Source organism: Felis catus, chromosome B4 (genome assembly GCF_018350175.1).
Source record: "Felis catus isolate Fca126 chromosome B4, F.catus_Fca126_mat1.0, whole genome shotgun sequence".
NCBI classification, from domain to species: domain Eukaryota; kingdom Metazoa; phylum Chordata; class Mammalia; order Carnivora; family Felidae; genus Felis; species Felis catus.
In genome coordinates this window covers 35,384,160-35,406,268 of record NC_058374.1, presented here as the reverse complement: position 1 = coordinate 35,406,268, position 22,109 = coordinate 35,384,160, and the positions used below count along the sequence as shown (strand labels likewise).

Here is a 22,109-nt window from a genome sequence, read left to right as displayed (position 1 = left end):
TTTTGCCTTGCCTGAAATCTCAGAGCTATATGTTCAATTATAGTAATTCTATTAGACTAGGTTCATGGTATATTTATTTTCCTTTCCTGATAATTTTAATTGTATGGTTTGATACTATAGGTCATATTATAGGTTACCACACATTCTTCAGAGCTAAAATTTATAAATAGACAAGAAAAGAAACACCTGGATTAATTTGCATTCAATTCAAAGAGCAATTTCACAGGAATTATGTGAATGATTAAAAATATGGAAAAAATAGTATGCAGTCATTTAGCTCCAAATCCTCTGTGCCTAACATGAAGTAGGTCTCAGTAAATGCTTATTCAATGAGTGAATGAAAAATACAATGTGAAGAGAGAGAAAAATAGCACAATGTCACGTGCTCAATAAATACAACATTGTTTCACTATGTATGCCTATCATACACTAACAGAAAAACGTATGGATAAGTGAAAACAGAGAAAGCATTGGAACGGTGGTGTTGTATATGGATTTCTTTCTTTTATATCTATGTTGATATTATTACAATGAATACAAACTGGAGTGGAGGTACTAGAATGCTGTACTACAATTACACATTCTAGTGTTTAATTTGGTAGAAGATGGGTCTTGGGTTATCTATTGCTTCAAATCAAGCCATTTCAAAACTTAGTGACTTAGAGCAGCAATGGCTTATTTACTTCTAATGATTCTGTGGGTTAAAAGTCTGGGCAATGCCTGGTTGGCTAGTTCTTCTGTTCCAGCTGGGATTAACGGGGGTGTCCATGAAGTTGCAGTCGAATGGCAGCTGGGCTGAGCTGGAAGGCCTAAGAAGTTTCACTCACATACCATATAGTCAGCTACCCAGCATGGCCTCTCTCATTGCACATGCTAGCTGCCTCATCACTCAGTATTTTATCTGCAGCTTCTTTACTGCATGGCAGCTGGCTCTCACAGAGAGCAAAAGAGCAGAAACTACACTGCCTCTTGGAGGCCAGCCTCAAAAGCCACACAATGTCACTTCTGCATCTAGGCTCAAGGAGAGGGAAATAGACCTCTCTTCCTAATGGTCTCATTGCAGAAATCATGCAAGATGGGAGATAAAGTTATGATCATCTTTGAAGAACAGTCGGCCACTGGGTGCTTAAATAATGTTTCACTTCCAAAGTTGCAAAGAAACCTCTTTTAAGTACTCTGCCAAGTGGAATAGACCTTAAGGATAGTGATATATAAAACCCTGAGTGTTCATTTTATTTTGGGAAAGAGGAGGGAAGAGAGAATGAGTGGGGGAAGGGCAGAGAGAGAGAGGGAGAGAGACTCCCAAGCAGGCTTCATGCTATCAGCACAGAGCCAACACAGGGCTCGACCTCACAACAGTGAGATCATGACCTGAGCCAAAATCAAGAGTCAGACATTTAACCAACTGAGTCAGCCAGGCACCCCAAGTGTTTATTTTAATCATATCCATTGAAAAGAAGAAAAAAATGAGCAGCAGCAGTCTTGAGAGGGTGAGAGGATAACTTGAAGCACATCCAGAGACAATGAGCCTGACTACATAGGGACCCTTTATGAGGGCTACTAACCTAGTCTGCCCACTGGCTCCTGAATCTCAACCACAGATCCCAGCAGGGGTCCCTCCTGATTCATTCTCTCTCTCTCTCTCTCTCTCTCTCTCTCTCTCTCTCTCTCTTTCTATCCAGCATTACCTAGAGGTTTTATTTTGTTCTTGTTGTTTGAAATTTTATAAAAATGATTTTAGTGGTTATTTTCTATTGCAGCAAAATACACAAACATGAAATTTATCATTTTAACCATTTTTAAGTGTACAGTTTAGTGACATTAAATATATTCCCCATGCTGTGCAACTATTACTACCATCCATCTCCAGAACTTTTCTTTCCTCCCAGACTAAAGCTCTGTACCCATTCAACACTAACTCCTCATTTCCCTCTCCCCTGAGTCCTTGGCAACTACCATTCTACTTTCTGTCTCTATGACTTTGACTACTCTAGGAACCTCAAATAAGAGGAGTCATACCATCCTTTTGTGTCATCCTTTTGTGACAGGCTTATTTTACTTAGTATAGTGTCCTCAAGTTTCCTCCATGTTGTAGTATGTGTCAGAATTTCCTTCTTTTTTAAAGCTAAATAATAGTCCATTGTATGGATATACCACATTTTGTTTATCCATTCATCCATCAGTTAACTGGGGACGAATCAGTTAACTGTTTTCACCTTTTGGCTTTTGTGAATAATGCTGCTATGAACATGGGTATACAACTATCCAAAACAGTTTTTAAAAACATAATTGGTTAAGGGCGCCTGGGTGGCTCAGTCAGTTAAGCATCCGACTTCGGCTCAGGTCACGATCTCACAGTCCGTGAGTTCGAGCCCCGCGTCGGTCTCTGGGCTGATGGCTCAGAGCCTGGAGCCTGCTTCCAATTCTGTGTCTCCTCCTCTCTCTGCCCCTCCCTCATTCATGCTCTGTCTCTCTCTGTCTCAAAAATAAATAAAAATGTTAAAAAAAAATAATTGGTTAATTTGACTAGTATTTATTGAGTACCTACTATGTGCCAGTTGCTGTGCTAGATGCTGGGAACACAACAATAAATAAGACCCTCCCCAGAACTTACAGTTTGAAGGGGGAGATAGAGACAACCACAGATTTCAATATGGGGAGATAGCTGTTAGGACAAAAAGAATGTGAGCACATGGGCTAGGTACGCAGCCTAATCTCCCAACAAAGGCTTTCTGGGTTGTGTCACTTGGAACCTGAGATCTAAAAAATGAGTCTGGTATAAGGGTGTGGGGAACAGATGAGTGTGGGCAGGCAGAGCAGCTTGAGCAGTAACCCAGAGGCATCTAGGTCAGAGAATGAGAAAGTGGGGTTGACAGACAATGAAGCTGGAGAGATGGGTAAGAGCCAGAAGATATAAGGAGGGCCCTTGAAAACTTGGTATAAAGTTTGAGTTTATCCTAAAAATAATAGGAATCATCAAAACATTTCGAGTGGAGAGGTGATATGATCTAGTTTACACTTTAAGCTACCAGCCTGTCTAGGGTGTGAGAGTGGGTGGGACTGAATGGTGGCAAAAGAACAGAGGAAGCCACAGTAAGTATCTAATTCATCAGGAGTGGAGACCTGGACTAATAGGAGAGTGGGGAATGTAGATCAAGGACAGCTAGTGGCTGACAGAATGTAGGAAGTAAGGGAGAAGGTGTCATCATGAAAAAAAAAAAACACAGTTATTAAATGAACCTTTAAAGCATAAAAAGAAGTGTAGCAAAATATTGGTAATCTGGGGCGCCTGGGTGGCGCAGTCGGTTAAGCTTCCGACTTCAGCCAGGTCACGATCTCGCGGTCTGTGAGTTCGAGCCCCACGTCAGGCTCTGGGCTGATGGCTCAGAGCCTGGAGCCTGTTTCCGATTCTGTGTCTCCCTCTCTCTCTGCCCCTCCCCCGTTCATGCTCTGTCTCTCTCTGTCCCAAAAATAAATAATAAACGTTGAAAAAAAAATTTAAAAAAAAAAAAAAAAAAAAAAAAAAAAAAAAAAAAAAAAAATATTGGTAATCTACTGTAGGGGTGTGGTCTTTACTTTTATTTCTTCTTCATCAAGGACCTGGGGGTATCTTTGGCTTAGTCTGCTCAGACCTTCTTGATTCAGCAGGCAGATTCACTGAACCTGCTTGACCTCTTCTATGACCCACATCAAAAGAACTGCCATTTTCAGAGCATAATCTATGTCTTGATACTCTGAAAACAGTATGTTCTAGACTGAGTTGTGCCCCCTCCCTAATGTGTATGTTGACACTCTAATCCCCAATGTGACTGTTTTTGGAGATAGGGCCCATAAGAAGGTAATAAAAGTTAAATGAGGTCATAAGGATGAGATCTTAATCTGTTAGGACTGGTGTCCTTATAAGAAGAGGAAGAGATATCAGATCTCTCTCTCTCTCTCTCTCTCTCTCTGCACCCTCACAGAAATGAAGCCATGTTAAGACAGCAAGAAGACAGCCATGTACAAGCCCAGAAGAGAGGCCTCATCAGAAACTGACCCATCCAACACCTTGATCTTGGACTTCTGGCCCCAAAAACTGTGAGAAAATACATTTCTGTTGTTCAGGCCACCCAGTGGTATTAGATATGGCAACTCTAGTGGACAATATAGTCGTAAGAGGTAGGACTTACCATCCCATTCTATAGCGGAAGAAACTGAGGTTCAGAGAGGTTTTATTTTTTTTTAACATTTATTCATTTTTGAGAGACACAGAGTGTGAGTGGGGTGGAGGGGCAGAGAGAGAGGGAGACACAGAATCTGAAGCAGGCTCCAGGCTCTGAGCTGTCAGCACAGCTAGGCGTCCTGAGGCTCAGAGAGTTCTACTTAGCTAAGACTCCACAGATAGTAAGCAGCTCATCTCAGCATCTGTGCAGGCTTCCTTATAGCAAGGCTTTGTCTTTGCAGAGAGTTGTCTGAGCTACCCTGGAAGTACCAGGTCTTTACCAACTCTTTCTAAAATCCTAGCTGATGCTCTTCCTCACAGCATAGAATGATAGTACTCCAGGGTCTGCTCTGAAAAAGTACCCCAGACAGGCATGCCAGACTCGGAGACACAGAGATCTGCTGCACTGCTCCACCCTCCTCGATAGTGAGGGGGATTTTAAGTCGGCTATAAACTTTTCAGCAGCTATAAACAGAGCTACTTCTTGGCTATACATGATTTCACATGAAACTCCAGCACTTCACTACCTTCTGGAACTGCAGAGTTGCTAGCTGTAAAGAGCAGTTTTTTCCAATTTAATTATTTCTGTTTACCTTTGTGTAAGCTACTTAAGCTTTTTTAAAGTTTATTTATTTATTTTAAGAGAGACAATGAGCATGAGTGGGGGAGGGACAGAGAGAGTGGGAGAGAGAGAGAATCCCAAGCAGTCTCCGCACTGCCACCTGTGGAGCCCATATGGGGCTCAAGCCCACAAGCAGTGAGATCATGAACTGATCTGAAACCAAGAGTCAGTTGCTTAACCAACTGAGCCACCTAGGTGCCCTACTACCTTCTTATAGTCTCCTTTATAGTATAGGTGGGATGCCTGGGTGGTTCAGTCTGTTGAGCATCTCTCTTGATTTTGGCTCAGGTTATGATCACACATTTCTTGAGTTCGAGCCCCACATCAGGCTCTGCACTGACAGCATAGAGCCTGCTTGGGATTCCCTCTCTCCCTCTCTCTCCTTCTCCCTGGTTCGTGCATGCTCTCTCTCAATCTCTCTCTCTCTCTAAAATAAATAAATAAATAAACATTTAAAAAAAATAAAGTATAGGTAGACATAGGCCCTACTGAAGCAATTTCTGAAGTCGTAGTTTGAACCGGATGAAATTGTTGATTTTATAGATCAAAAATGATGAAATATCAGCAATTTCATACATGCAGTTGGCCCTCATCTCTCCCCACTCTATTTGCTAACTTCTGGGTGCCCAGGACTCATGCTACTCTCTGACGCCTGGGTCCCTAACTTCTTCCTACCATCTACCCCAGTGGTAGCCCAGCTCTGGACAGAGACAGAACCTAGGAGAGAAGTCCACAAAGGAAAACAAATGGAATGGTCAGGAAGATAGAAGGAGAGACACAGAAACCAAGGGTGTAGAAAATTTAAGAGGCTCTGACCTGGCAGGTTCTTCTCTCCCTGAGGCTCTGACCATAGCATTTCTAGAATGTCTTTGTGAGGTTCAAGGAAGGCATGGGAGCCAGAACAACCTCAGCACCACTACCGCTGCCCTCATGAATGGCCTTTGCACAGCCTAGGTGCTGGTTTCATAATAAAAATGAAGCAAAAACAACCCTGTCACATCAAAGCCAGACAGACTTGGCAGCTGGCAAATCTCATTTGGCAGATGTTGGCTGGATTTTGTCTGAAAGACCTTGTGGTTCAAGACAGGAATAAGAGAAGTTCAAGGTGAGCAAAAGGCTCTCGTATCCTGTTACCTTTTCAAGCCTTCAGCTGTGGGCTCTGTAGGGATGTCCCACTGTGGGCTGGATTAGACCCAGAGGTTTAGATGAGCTGAATTTTCAGGGGCAGGGAGCAGCTGTGGTTGAAGTTAGCCTTTCCCAGAGTGCTGCTTGCTGATTTGGAGCAGGAACTAAGTGGAGGACTCTCAACATGGGTTCTGTCCACATTCTGAGTGGAGTTTTCCATGAATTGGCCAATGGTTAGCATCCCTGGCCTGAGTGAACTAAATGCAAGTAGCACTCTCTGGGCATTGACACAACGTCCAAGCCCAGGGCTGGGAGCTGGAGCAGCTTACAGTGCTGATGATCTCCAAATTTAAAAAGGGTTTTCCCATTACTGAAAGCTTTCCCCCAAAGGTCAGGAACGTGACAGGGATGTCCACTCTCACTACTGTTATTCAACATAGTATTGGAAGTCCTAGCCTCAGCAATCAGGCAACACAAAGGAATAGAAGGCATCCAGATCAGCAAAGAGGAAGTCAAACTTTCACTCTTCACAGACAACATGATACTGTATATGGAAAACCCAAAAGACTCCACCAAAAAACTACTAGAATTGATTCATGAATTCAGCAAAGTTGCAGGATATAAAATCAACACACAGAAATCGGTTGCATTCCTATACACCAACAACGAAGCAACAGAAAGAGAAATCAAGATCCCATTTACAGTTGCACAAAAAAACATAAAATACCTAGGAATAAATCTAACCAAAGAGGTGAAAAAATCTATACACTGAAAACTATAGAAAGCTTATGAAAGCAATTGAAGAAGACACACACACACACACACACACACACACACACACACAAAGAGGAAAAAGATTCCATGCTCCTGGATAGGAAGAACAAATATTGGTAAATGTCGATACTACCCAAAGCAATCTACATATTCAATGCAATCCCTATCAAAATAACAGCAGCATTCTTCACAGAGCTAGAACAAATGATCCTAAAATTTGTATGGAACCAGAAAAGACCCCGAATAGCCAAAGCAATCTGGAAAAAGAAAACCAACGCAGGAGGCATCACAATCCCAGACTTCGAGCTATACTACAAAGCTGTAACCATCAAGACAGTATGGTACTGGCACAAGAGCAGACATTCAGATTAATGGAACAGAATAGAGAACCCAGAAATGGACCCACAAACGTATGGCCAACTAATCTTTGACAAAGCAGGAAAGAATAACCAATGGAATAAAGACAGTTCTTCAGCAAGTGGTGCTGGGAAAACTGGACAGCGACATGCAGAAGAATGAACCTGGACCACTTTCTTACACCCTACACAAAAATAAACTCAAAATGGATGAAAGACCTCAATGTAAGTCAGGAAGCCATCAAAATCGTCGAGGAGAAAGCAGGCAAAAACCTCTTTGATCTTGGCCGCAGTAACTTCTTACTCAACACGTCTCTGGAGGCAAAAGAAACAAAAGCCAAAATGAACTATTGGGACCTCATCAAAATAAAAAGCTTCTGTACAGTGAAGGAAACCATTAGCAAAACTAAAAGGCAACTAACAGAATGAGAGAAGATATTTGCAAATGACATATCAGATAGAGTTAGTATCCAAAATCTATAAAGAACTTATCAAACTCAACACCCAAAAAACAAATAATCAAGTGAAGAAATGGGCAAAAGACATGAATAGACACTTCTCCAAAGAAGACATCTAGATGGCCAACTGACACATGAAAAAATGCTCAACTGCACTCATCATCAGGGAAATACAAATCAAAACCACCATGAGATACCACCTTACACCTGTCAGAATGGCTAACATTAACAACTCAGACAACAACAGATGTTGGCGAGGATGCGGAGAAGGAGGATCTCTTTTGCATTGTTGGTGGGAATGCAAGCTGGTGCAGACCCTCTGGAAAACAGTATGGAGGTTCCTCAAAAAACTAAAAATAGAACTACCCTATGACCCAGCAATTGCACTACTAGGCATTTATCCACGGGATACAGGTGTGCTGTTTCAAAGGGACACATGCACTCCCATGTTTATAGCAGCACTATCAACAATAGCCAAAGTACAGAAAGAGCCCAAATGTCCATCGATGGATGAATGGATAAAGAAGATGTGGTATATATATACAATGGAGTATCACTCAGCAATCAAAAAGAATGAAATCTTGCCATTTGCAATGACGTGGATGGAACTGGAGGGTATTATGCTAAGTGAAATTAGTCAGAGAAAGACAAAAATCATATGACTTTACTCATATGAGGACTTTAAGAAACAAAACAGATGAACGTAAGGGAAGGGAAACAAAAATAATATAAAAACAGGGAGGGGGACAGAACAGAAGAGACTCATAAATATGGAGAACAAACTGAGGGTTGCTGGAGGGGTTGTAGGAGGGGAGATGGGCTAAATGGGTAAGGGGCACTAAGGAATCTACTACTGAAATCATTGTTGCACTATATGCTAAGTAATTTGGATGTAAATTTTAAAAAACTAAAAAATAAAATTTTAAAAAAGGGGGTTTTCCCATAGAGCTGCCCAGCCCTCTCTCAACCCAGTCTTTAGCTGGACTTCACCTTCCTAGCTCTGACTGACCTGGTGCTGACAACTAGGGAAGGAGGGACAGGTGAGCTCAGAGGGGAGTTTGAAGGGAAATGCAAGGAATGGGGAGTCTTCATCCCAGCTCTAGGAAGGGGGACTGCACAGTAGTAAAACTGATGACGAGTAAGAGGAAACAGAGACAGTGGTTCAAACCCAGCACCTGCAGCCAAGGCAACAACTTTTTTTTTTTTATGAAAAAGAGAAAAGTGGGAAGAGGTCTGCATCTCCAGGACCCCCAGCACAGATTTGCAAAAGCACAAGGACTTGTCCTGCCAGGGGTAAGGGCCTAGCCCCAGGATGGCCAGGAGATGGGAAATACTAATAAAGTGGACTGAGAGTAAGGAAGCAATGGCCCATGGGCTCCAGGCACGGGTACTCAGGTATTCCAGGTGACCTCCATCATCTCAGAGACAGGTCTTTGATCAGAGTAAGGATGTCAGGACACGTCCTCATTCCCTCAGTCCAGAGGCCAGAGTGCATAACCTTGAGCAAAGTAAGGGTGACAGCCATAGAAGCAGACCATTTGGAAGAGACAGAGATGAACATTGTTGGAAGCTGAGGGAGCAGGTACCAGTTTGCACTCCTGATGCAGAGGCCCACCCCATGTGTGGTAAGAAAGCTGCCCTGGAAACCCTCAAATTGCCCCACCCATCAGAGGGGGTTAACACTCAACAAACCACCTCAGCAAAGACACAAAGGAACAGGGGGTTTGTGACATTAGATCACATTAAGACTTTGTTTTGTTCTCTGTGGTATCTGTAGGGCCTAGAGGAGCAGAATAAGTAAGTGGTAAGTAATGACCCACTTTGGCCAAGAAAGGTGTTTAAGATGATGTATTTCACACTGCCCTAGTTCGAATTAAATAAAATCATGCCACAGATTGCCCCAGAAGTAAACCAGATCACCAAGACTCAGGACTGTAACAGGAATGTGTACAAAGGGAGGGCCCAGACAATAATAAGGCCAGTGGTCTCTGAAACAGCAACCAGGAGGAATTCATAACCCAGATATCTACAGAAATTCCAGGGCTATCACAACAAGGATTACAGAGTGCTCAGGAGCTCAGAAGGCCCAGGACTGGATCATCAAAGGGAATTCCTTATCTGATATGAGCTGTGGTGAAACCAGAGAGCAAAGCAATACCGCAGATTTAAGAGCAAGTCAGCACTCACCTGGTAAGGACACCCCCTCGAGCCACTGAAATACTCAGGTAGATCATCTCATCTGGAGGACTTCTAGTTTATAAGGAGACACTGGAGGCATGTCACCATGCTGCTCTAGGCAAGAGATCATGATCCAGCATCAAGAGAGGAAGTGGTAACAGTGCCAGGATGCATCCTGAATGCTGTTCTACCCCCCAGAATGCACCCACCAGGCCAGGACCCAAATAGGTCTTCATCTGACTGGTGAATAATGTACAGGTCTTATCGATACATAGTACGTATGAGCCAAATGTACTAGAACTCTGTGATACACATGCAAACAATACACCATAACCAGGAGAGACCACTTTCATGTTTGAGTGGATACTGCTGCTGCAGCCATGGGGATCCTTGCCAACAGCCAAGGGTTGGCATGCAGGAAGACTGCAACTATTGCTCTGTTGAAGGAACTCGTGCACTCATCAACTGCACCCTTAAGTGCAGGACTGACCCTCCTTCAGGACATAACCTGGACTTTCTCTCCATCAGATCATCTATAGGAGGCAATGGAAGTAAATAAAAGAGGACATGGACTCCCAGAGAAGCAAATACACACCATATGCCAAATCTAGGCCAGAAGGCACGTTTTATACCAAGGCAGGAACCTACAGGGGCCATCAACAGGAAAAGGGGAGCATACTCAATTCAACCTCTTACTCAGAATGGAGGGGTGGATGTGGGGATGGACATGGACATCACTCCAATAAGTAGTTCCTTTTTCATCTCAGCAGCAGTGACTATGGGAACTGTGAAGCTGGGCTCTGGTGCCCTAGGAGAATGGTGAACTCTGAGCAGACCATAAGCATCCATAATCTCAAAACCACCTTCCCTCTAGCAAGATTTGGACCAATCTGAACTCCAGCCAAACAGGGGAGCGTGGTAGGAGGAGATGTATGCAGACTATCTGGAGCAGGGGGCGGGCGAGGGGTGGACTGTCTCACAACTGCCAGCAGCCTATGGAACTGGAGGTCCTGAGAGCCCAGCCTGCCTATGGCAGATACTGCCATCATGCTCTTTTTCAGCTGGACACATAGCTTCACTTAATAAGACTACAACCCCCATCCTCTCCTCCCTTCAAAAACATTCTGGTGAGTGGGATGTGAGCAGGTGAGGCATGTATTTTCTGGGTTGTACACTCCAATGGAAATGGCTCACCCTCTCCTCTCCCCTCCCCGCTTCTCACTAGCTGAAATGCCACCCCAGATGCAGACCAGGACCGTCCCCCAGGGGTGGTGGAATAAAAGGATAGAAGGAGCCTGGCCCCCTGATGGCCTCATAAAGTAGAGTCTTCATACCTATTTGAACTTTTATATGCAACAGAAATACAGTGTCTAAGTCAAAATTCTTCTGAATGTCTTCTGCCCCCAACCAAATTAACATCCAAGTGATACCTGACCCAAGAATGGACAGAGTCAGGTAATCTCAGAGAACTGAGAGAACATAGAATGAGTGGCTAAGAAAGGTCAAGGACAATATGGGTTGAAAAAGAATGACACAATGGCTGCAAGGGGAGTAGTCTGTGATCTGGTTAGTCCCCACTACCAAATGTTGCCGACAGAACCAAATGCCAAGGAGGAGGGAGGAGGATCACACCTGCGCCTCTGCTGTTCCCAGTGATATTCTTGCTGCAACGGGGCATCCTGAGGGGAGACGTTGACTTCCACAGGTCGCTGGAGACCCACGAGAGGGTGAATTGGTGAGTCCCACTCCACAAGGGTAGAGGACAAACACTCAAAGAACTGCACAGAGGGCCTCAAGTCATGACCTCACAATTTGGGAGTTCAAGCCCTGCATCAGGTTCTGGGCTGACAATGTAGAGCCTGCTTAGGATTCTCTCTCCCTCTCTCTCAGGCACCCCCCCAAAATAAATAAATAAAAACGTTTAATAAAAACTGATAGACCCAATTCGTGTGTACCAAAAAACCCTGCTGTGTGACCTTGGGAAATTAATTAGCAATCTGTCCCAACTTGTTTGCTCGGCTATGCAGTGCCCGCCTCCCAGGGTGGTTTCAAGGATTAAATCAGCTGGGAAAGCTGTGCCCCGGCTTCGTGCTCAGTCTGCACCCGGCAACCTCTGGTTTACTCCCATCTGCTCTCACCTGGACTTCTGACTTCCTGAACCTGTCTGGAAAGCTGCTCTGTACAAACCCAGAACTACAGCCGAGGAGCAATGGGGCAGAGCATACAGGCACACAGCTACATGCAGGTAGAGGAAAGGGGTGGTTGCTGCCCTGAGTTCCACTCAACATGGCTCTATGGGTTACTCTGCTACCCCTTCAAGCCACCTCCGAAGTCCTTGCTTCTTTGTGATTTTAAGACCTCATAAATTGGGGCGCCTGGGTGTCTCGGTTGGTTAAGCCTGCGATTTCAGCTCAGGATCTCATGGTTCTTGAGTTCGAGCCCTACATGGGGCTCTCTGCTGTGAGTGCAGAGCCTGCCTCAGATCCTCTGTCTCTGCCCCTCTCTGCCCCTCCCCCATAGTGTGTGTGTGTGTGGTGACCTCATGAACTAAGTGTGCCACAACCCCAGCACCCACATTCTTCTTGGGATCTTACTTCTGTCCCCACAACCTCACTGGGGCTGCATTCTCCAAGGTCACATGGAAACCCTTAAACTCTCAGACCTGGGGCCTGAGTCTAGTGCCCCATGGAGCACTTAACTCATAGAGCTCAATAAATCTTTGTAATCTAAAATATTTCTCTTCCCTGGCAATCACCTCTTCAACGAGGTGATCAGACTTAGCATTGGTAAAAGGAGTAGTTATGCAGCCCTGGGACAACCCAATAGCATGAACTGTACACTTCCATTGGATGAATTGGGGGCACCTGAGTGGTTCAGTCATTAAGCATCTGATTTAGGCTCAGGTTATGATCTCATGGTCTGTGAATTCGAGCCCCACATCAGGTGAGCCTTGCTTCTCTCTCTTTCTCTCTCTGTCCCTCACTCACGTGCACCCTCTCTCTCTCACAAAAAAAATAAAAATAAAAAATAAATAAATAGGTGAATTGTATGATCTGTGAATACCTCAATAAAACTATTAAAAAATAAAATAAATAACAGTGGGAACAACCCGAGCTTATTTGGTTCTCCCAATGTGACAACATATGAAATACACAGCATCACCTGGGGGATAATCTTGGCAAAAAGATTTAACATGAATCAAAGCAAGCCTTTAGACCTCACTTTCAGTTTACAGGAAACATAAGGGATAGAAAAAATCGTGCTAAGAGACACTATAAGAAAGTTGTCAGAAAAATATAAAAATGTGGAATAGTCAATGTCATTTTTTAAAGTTTATTTATTTATTTTGAGAGAGAAAGCAAGCAAGCAGGGGAGGAGAAGACAGAAAGAGGGAGAACCCCAAGCAGGCTCTGAGCTGTCAGTGTAGAACCCAACTCAGGGCTTGATCCCACAAACGGTGATATGACCTGAGCCTAAATCAAGAGTCAAACACCTGACTGACTTAGCCACCCAGGCGCCCCCTCAATGTCATTTTTAAAAGGTGAGGGACATGTTCTAGATCTAAAGAGACATAACAACCACATGCAATATGTGTAACTTGAATGAACCATGGTTTTAAAAATGCTATAGTTAGGGGCGCCTGGGTGGCTCAGTCGGTTGAGCATCCGACTTCGGCTCAGGTCACGGTCTCACGGTCCGTGAGTTCGAGCCCCGCATCGGGCTCTGGGCTGATGGCTCAGAGCCTGGAGCCTGCTTCCAATTCTGTGTCTCCCTCTCTCTCTGACCCTCCCCCGTTCATGCTCTGTCTCTGTCTCAAAAATAAATAAACGTTAAAAAAAATTAAAAATGCTATAGTTAAAGCATTTAGGGGCACAATTAGGGGAAATTTGACTATGATCTGATTATTAACAGGTTGGTGTTAATTTTCTTAGGTGTAATAAAGGCATTCTGTTAATGCAGTGAGCTGTCTTACTCTGCAGAGATGCTTGCTGAAATATTTGGGGGCCAAGCATCATGTCTACAACTTTCTAATGTTTCTGAAAAACACACATCCACATACACAGATATAGAAGTACATTAGTAAAAATTCAATATATTAAAGAAAATAAATAGATAAAAATAAAAATAAAATCAGCTTTTCAATTCCTATGAGAAAGCCTGCTGGGACTTTGAGAAATATTCTGCAAATGTTTTTATAGTTTACTTTCTTTCAGTGACCACTAACCTCTAGCCATGTTATTGACAAACACTTACACATAATTCTGTACCTCTCATTACATCTTTCTCTGTCTCTCAGTAATAGGAATCATTTCTAAGCCTCTGATTCTTTTGACTCATTTTGCACAATTTCTCCCCAAATCTCAATGTTCTTTTAAAATATAAATTTAGTAATTATCCCTAGATGTAATGATCACGTACTCTGTCTCTATCCTAGGCTCTGCCACATACTGTGATTCCAAGCAAGTGATTTACTTTATCAGTTTACTTATTACTAAGGGACAATATTAAACTAAATCAGTATTGAGGTTTAGTTGTGGTGCTGCTGGTGGTTTTATTTTGTTTTGTTAATACTAAAACTCTCTCAAGAATGTGAGGAAATTTATGAATTCTCTTTCCAGGGTAAGACATAAACACATAAACATTTTGCAAATTATTTCTGAGTGTTTATAAACTTCCTAGAACCTACCCATGGACTTCACCTAACAATCCCTGGACTGGATGCCTTTAAAAAAAATTTTTTTTTGCAATAGTTCTTTCGGGCTCTAATTCTAACTTCTCTTAGAAATAGAAATGGAAAGGGGCGCCTGGGTGGCTCAGTTGGTTAAGCATCTGACTTGGCTCAGGTCATGATCTCACAGTTCGTGGGTTGGAGCCCCACATAGGGCTCTGTGCTAACAGCTCAGAGCCTGGAGCCTGCTTCAGATTCTGTGTCCCTCTCTCTCTGCCCCTCTCCCGCTTACACTCTGTCTCTCCCCACCCCACCCCCTCTTTCTGGCAAAAATAAATTAAAAACATTAAAAAAAATAGAAATGGAAAAGCAGCACTTTCTATTATTGCAAAGAAGCTGCCTCCAAGAATGGTGCTGACATCCCGTAGGATTCTGGGACCTTCCTTTGCCTAGAAGGTAAGTGGCAAGAAAGCCCAATACATCTGTTTGTTTGCCTCCCAGAATGCAAAGCTAATCATTGGTAGAATTTGATAGAACTTTCCCCTTAGATAATATTTCTCTATTTTTCAATCTGCTCCATAAAATATGACCAATATGTTTAGCAACTTACAACTCTTACTTCTATTAAATTTAGTTGGAAATGTCGTATTGAATTTAAATAGACATGCTGTAAATAAAATATTTTTATGTCAGAACAACAATTAAGGATTGGATAAAGTGGAAATTATATTGAAAACATCATTATGAACTCTTTACTTTTAAAAGTATAATAGTCCCCCCCCCCACCACCTGCCTTATCCACAGGGATATATCCCAAGACCCCTAGTGGATGTCTGAAACCACAGATAAAACCAAACCCTATGTGTACTATTTTTTCCCTATACATACGTATGATAACTTAATTTGTAAATTAAGCACAATAAGAGATTAACAACAATAAGTAATTTAAAAATGGAACAATTACAACAATATGCTGTAATAAAAGTTTTGTCAATGTGATGTCTCTCAAAATATCTGATTTATTGTACTCACGCTCTTCTTCTTGTGATGATATGAGATGACAAAATGCCTATGTGATGAGATGAAGTGAGGTGAATGGCACAGGTGTTGAGATAAAACATTAGGCTACTGCTGACCTTGTGACCATACCTCAGAAGAAGGATTGTGTTTCCGGACCACAGTTGACCAGGGGTAACTAAAACCATGGGAAGCAAAACTGCAGATAAGGGGGGGGGGGGGGATGACTGTCTAACTGTTCTGTCATTAAAATGGTCCACAGCAGGGGCTCCTGGTGGCTCAATCAGTTAAGTGTCCAACTTTGGCTCAGGTCATGATCTCACAGTTTGTGGGTTTGAGTCTTGCATTGGGCTCTGTGCTGACATCTCAGAGCCTGGAACCTGCTTCAGATTCTGTGTCTCCCTCTCTCTCTGCCCCTCCCCTGTTTATGGTCTGTCTCCCTCTCTCTCTCTCTCTCTCTCAAAAATGAATAATAATGTTTATTAAATGTTACATAATGTTATCTTAAAACATATATTTTAAAAAAATGGTCCACAGCAAAATCACCCATTTCAGACATACATGGAACAATTCGAATGTACCCTTAGAACAAATAACCAAATCTTGGTGAAAAGTAGCTAAGTCCACCTTTGTTGACTAAAATACCTTATTCCTAGAAAGTGAAATACTTCAGACCATCTGGGATGGCACTGAGGAGACAAGAGCAAGTTTTAAGGATCTTTCCCTGGCTGAGATATTATAATTTGAATAAAAAGAAAAAATCATTATATTTCATTGGAACAAATCTGAGAAAAGCATCAGCCTATAATGGTATTCCAGAAGGAGAAAAACATAAAATATCCTAGAAGAAAATTTCAACTCATGAAAAGGATGGTTATGTAGGATATATTAATGATGATCATGTTATTCTCTTTCTTATCACCTTGGTATTAATATTAATTGTATTACACTGGCATCGTTTATTATGTTAAGAAATTATTAAATACATTTTATTTTTTATTTGTTTAAAGATCAAGCTTTACAGTTAGAAGGGTAATTGGCCCATTGACCATTGGGAAGATGTCTACAAATGACTTTAAAAAATTTTTTTAATGTTTGTTTTTGAGAGAAAGAAAGTGAGCAGGGGAGGGACAGAGAGAGAGGGAGACACAGGATCCAAAGCAGGCTCCAGGCTCCAACCTACCAGCACAGAGCCTGATGTGGGGCTCGAACTCATAAACCATGAGATCATGACCTGAGCTGAAGTCAGGTCAAATGCTCAACCAGCTGAATCACCCAGGTGCCCATACAGATGACTTTAAAATGAGAGTTGAGGGGCACCTGGGTGGCTCAGTCGGTTAAGCACCCGACTTTGGCTTGGGTCAAGATCTCACAGTTCGAACCCCGAGTCAGGCTCTGTGCTGACAGCTGGGAGCCTGGAGCCTACTTCGGATTCTATGTCTCTCTCTCTCTGCCCTTCCCCCCCCCTCAAAAATAAATAAATGTTAAAAAAAATTTTTTAATGAGAGTTGAGGGGAGCCTGGGTGCCTCAGGATTAGCTCAGGTCATGATCTCACAGTTTGTGGGTTCAAGCCATCTTGGGCTCCATGCTGACAGCTCAGAGCTTGGAGCCTGCTCCGGATTCTGTGTCTCCTCTCCCTCTGCCCCTCCCTGGCTCATGCTCTGTCTCTGTCTCTCTCTCTTAAAAATAAATAAACATTTTTAAAAATTTTTTAATGAGAGTTGATAAAAGAAAGGGAAATATTTGAAGGGTATGGAATCCAATCAAACAGGAAAAAAAGAATTAGTTACAATCTGGATGCAGGGTTCATTACCTCCTCAACTCAAATCAGGAGCACAAAAGTTATGAAAGATATTCTATTATAGAGCAGATGGATGGTCCAGGTTTCATGGAAAAAAGTTTGGCCTGAAAAGGTCTATTATAAATAAGAAGAATTTCAGTTTATATATCAGTTTGCTTTTGCTGCATTGAAACATCCCAAACTTAGTTACTTAAATTCTCTTATTACTCTTCATTCTGTGGGTCAACTGAACAGCTTTTCTGGTCAGCTGGTACTGAATGGTCAGGCTGAATGGTCCATGTCAGGTGGTTGGAAGGCTGTTGGTTTGTTGGTCTCTGTTCCACATGGTCTCTCATCCTCCAATAGATTAGCCCAGGCTTCCTCATATGGGAGTTTAAGGATTCCAAATACACAGAGAGAGAAAGCCCCAGTGTTTCACATATGCTATCATCCCATTGGTCCAAGCAATTCCAATGACCAAGCACAGAGTAAGTATGAGAAAGGATTACTCAACAAGGTATGAACAAATCAGGATATGAACCATTACTGCAATAACCTTCTGTAGTTTGTTAACAATTAGATTTGCAAGTGTTACTTAAACACTTAGGAATATTTTGTTTGTTAAATTTATAAGTCTACTTGCTTAGCATTAGATATATTTGCGAGAAGCAGACACATAAAATTTGTGATATGGTTTGAAATGTCTAAGAAAATATAATTAATCAAGTTTTGAGTAGTGTTAAATATTTAAAGACAATTTAATTTTAAATTTATGAGTTAACTGTACATGAATCAAAGAACAAGTAAAAGTGTTCTTATTTTAAATAAATATTACTAGATTAATAAGTGGACTAGCAAGATTTGTAAGTTGAATTTAAAAGCTTGAGAAAAACTAGGACTTAAATTTCATAAGTAAGTGAATGATAATTAAAACACCAATATTATAAATAATTTTTCCACATACAAAAACCTCTCTCAGGCTTTAGTAAGCCTTAGTGGACACATTTATCCAATAGTTTATTCAAAATATATTTGTTGATCATCTGCTATGAGACAGATGCTTTCTAAACACAGTGTAAAGTGACTCCCAGACCTTCTTTGGTTGAGATTATACATAGTAGAGAATACAGGGAGATAATAGACAAATACCGATCAGAGACTATTTCCTTACCTCCCGACTCTATCCCATCTTCCTCATGGCAAAAACCACTCTGTTCTCTCTCTCATCATCCAAGAGTAGGAGCAGTGCCTTCTTCTCTTTTTCCACAGCCAAAGACACCACCAAGTTTCAGTTCCTGCCTAACTCCAGTTCCTGATATCAGCCTACTAATCCTTTTATAATCGATAAATCCACAAATGCTTCCTGACTATCTACTATTTCCTCAGGATGAGGCAGAGAAGAAGGGAAGAAAACAGTAAGAACCCAGAGAACATGCAATACACAAAGCAGTACAACGGTGCACTCAGTAAGTATTTATTCAACACGGCACACCAAGCAGAGCACTGAAGGGTGAGAGGAACACAGTGGTAGGGAAGCCAGGATCCTTGCTATAAGGAAGGATCAGTCCTGTAGGCAAGATTCTGTTAAACTGAAGACACCCACTTTTTTATATTTTATAATCTTTCAAATTGCAATTCATCTTATGATGGTGATGCTTTCCTCTGGATGAAATACAATAAGTGTAGCACAGAGCAGCTTCATACCTGAGAGCTGTGTAAGAGCCTATGGCAATTTGAATAGTGGTCCAAGTCCAGCTGCAACATTAAAATCACCTGGGAAACCCTAAAAGAAAGAAAGGAAAAAAAAGCTAATGCCTGGATTCCATCCCAGATGAGCTAAATCAATATGGGGAGGGCAGGGCTGGGCACTGGTAGTTTTTAAAGCACCAGAATGTTGAGTTCAAACTAGAATACACATTCCCAAGGGGCATGCTTCCATGGATGCTTCAGGTCAAGGGTCAGCAAACTAGAGTCTATGGCCCAAATTTGGCAGGCTGCCTACTTTTTACCACCTCAGGAGCTAAGATGGGTTTTACATTTTTAAATAATGGGGGAAATATCAAAAGAGGAATAGTATTTGGGTAATGTAAAAATTATATGAAATTCAAATATAAGTGTCTGTAATAAAGTTTTACTGGAACACAGCCATACTCCTTGGTTTACATACTATCTATAGCAGCTTTTGTTGTTGTTGTTTTTAATATAATTTATTGTCAAGTTAGCTAACATACAGAGTATACAGTGTGCTCTTGGCTTCAGGAGTAGATTCCTGTGGTTCATTACTTACATACAACACCCAGTGCTCATCCCAACAAGTGCTCTCTGCAATGCCCATCTCCCATTTTCCCCTCTCCCCCACCCCCTGTCATCAACCTTCAGTTTGTTCTCTGTATTTAAGAGTCTCCTATGGTTTGTCTCCCTCTCTGTTTATAACTATTTTTTTTCCTTCCCTGCCCCCATGGTCTTCTGTTAACTTTCTCAAATTCCGCATATGAGTGAAAACATATACCTGTCTTTCTCTAACTTATTTCACTTATCATGATACCCTGCAGTTCCATCCACGCTGTTGCAAATGACAAGATTCCATGCTTTTTCATCACTAAGTAGTAGTCCATTGTATATATACAATGTGTGTGTGTGTGTGTGTGTGTGTGTGTGTGTGTGTGTGTGTATACTACATCTTTATCCATTCATCAGTTGATGGACATTTGGGTTCTTTCCATAATTTGGTATAGCGGTTTTTGTGCCACAAGGGCAGAGTTAAATAGCTGGGATAGAGGGCATATGGCAAAATATAAAATATTTACTAACTGGCCCTTTACAGAAAAGGTTTGCTGATCCCAGTTTGAAGAAAATGGGTTTCTAGAACCTCAGCATCTCTCTCTCCTCTTCTAAAAACTTACCTGCCTGGGAAGATGCCAGCCATCAAGGGCCCAGGTATGGGAGGCATCTTCTCCTTCCCCACCTCTTTTTCACATTTGCCCTTCTCCCACTTTGAAAAGAAAAGTAGACCTCTCACCAGCCCTGGGGGGGTGTAAAAATCTCACCCGGCACTAAACAAAAGAATCTCCCTGAATACTGGTGTCTAATAGGATTCTAATGACATCTTGTTGTCAAGTCTTGCCAAGCATTGCATTACCAAAACTGAAGGAGGACCCAGTCAAGTTATCAGCTGCCAAACCATCGAAAATATTTGGTGACAGATAGCTATATGATTTGGGGCATGTAACTCAGAAGGGGTTCAAAGAATTGAGTAACATGGTTATGACAAACCTAGTATCATAATTATTTATGTAAACAAAGTTTTCGAGGCTTATATGCAAAATATTTAAAATGCTGAACACAGTCTCATTCTGTGAATAAGCAGTATTTGTCCTCAGATACATGAGGAAAAAAATTACTCGTCTCATAAGAGAATTTCAAATGTTTGTTATTCTGTGTAATAATTACTATCAAAACTTGTGTCACTTTTACATCATTTTGATCAATTAAGTACTAATAATTATGAAATGAGGGCCTCAATTTCTTACTGGCTATTGACTGGAGGCCTTTCTCAGTTCCTTGACATGTGGACCTCTCCACAGGGCAGCTCACAGCAATCCAGAAAGAGGCCAAACAACCAGAACCCATGGTCTTTTTGTGGCCTAATATTGTGACATCCCATCATGTTTGTCTTATTCTACTCCTATTCTGTTGTTGGAATCAAGGCATTAGTCTCAGCCCACATTCAAGGGGAGGGAGATATAAAAGGATGTGGATACCAGGAGGTGGGATCATGGGAGCCATCTCAGAAGCTGCCTGCTACAAATGTCAAATTAACTATATCCTCTACATCTGCTTAATTACAGGATTAAAAATTTTAAGTGTCTTTTTTTTTAACGTTTATTTTTGAGAAAGTGCAAGCAGGGGAGGGTCAGAGAGGTGGAGACAGAGGCTCCAAAGCCGGTTCCACGCTGACAGCAGTGAGCCAATGTGGGGCTTGAACTCACAAACTGTGAGATCATGACCTAAGCCAAAGTCAGACGCTCAACTGACTGAGCCACCCAGGCACCCCTTAAGTATCGTCTTAAAAAATGGGGGAGAGCGGGTCACCTGGGTGGCTCAGTCGGTTAAGCATCTGACTTGGGAACAGGACTTCCGCTCAGGTCATGATCTCACTGTTCTTGAGTTCGAGCCCTGCATCAGTCTCTATGCTGACCAGAACAGAGCCTAGAGCCAGCTTCAGATTCTGTGTCTCTCCCCATCCCTCCCCCCCACCTCCGCTCCCCGCCCCTCCCCCGCTCTCAGGCGCGCTCGCTCTCTCTCAAACATAAACATTTAGAAAAATGGGTGAGAGGATGCAGAATTTTCCAAGATTCTTTCAGAAATGAACAAGTAAAGGGACGCCTGGTTAAGCATCCAGGGCTCTTGGTTTCAGCTCAGATCACGTTCTCCCAGTTGCTGAAATCAAGCCCCAGGACAGCTTGGAGCATTCAACCTGCTTGGGATTCTCTCTCTCCATCCCTCCCCCACTCATGCTCGCTCGCTCTCTCTCTCTCTCTCTCTCTCTCTCTCAAAATAAATAATCATTAAAAAGAAAAAAAAACGGGTAAAGATGTTCGGAGAGCAGGATGCTTGAGGCCTAATTGAGCAGCAGTCTGTTGGGGGTGTGGGGCTAACAGAGATAATCGCCAGGGGTCCTCAGCAGCAGAAAAGGATGGCGGCTGCTTCAGACAATGAAAAAATCCACCGACCCAGACTTGGGAGCTCCAGTCGGTGGGTGCGAAACACACGGAAAAGCTATGTGCGTCTAGATTCCGTGGGCTTCAAAGGCCAGGCCAGGCCAGGCGTTTAGAGTTGACCAGGAAAGAAATGCGGGGGAGGTGGGTGTAGAGGAAACGGAGGAAGGGGATACGAAATGCAGTTTAAGAAAGGCAAATGTGCCGGGA

The 22,109-nt window shown here is 42.4% G+C and overlaps 1 protein-coding gene across 1 annotated transcript in view; it reads right to left on the bottom strand.

Moving 5' to 3' along the window:
* Positions 1–22,109, bottom strand: part of LOC102899890 — a 34,733-nt gene that overhangs the window by 10,546 nt on the left and 2,078 nt on the right. Inside the window, exon 2 of the mRNA XM_045061156.1 lies at positions 18,886–18,964. The gene's annotated coding sequence lies outside the window, so the exon portion shown is untranslated. The remainder of the gene's footprint in view (positions 1–18,885; positions 18,965–22,109) is intronic.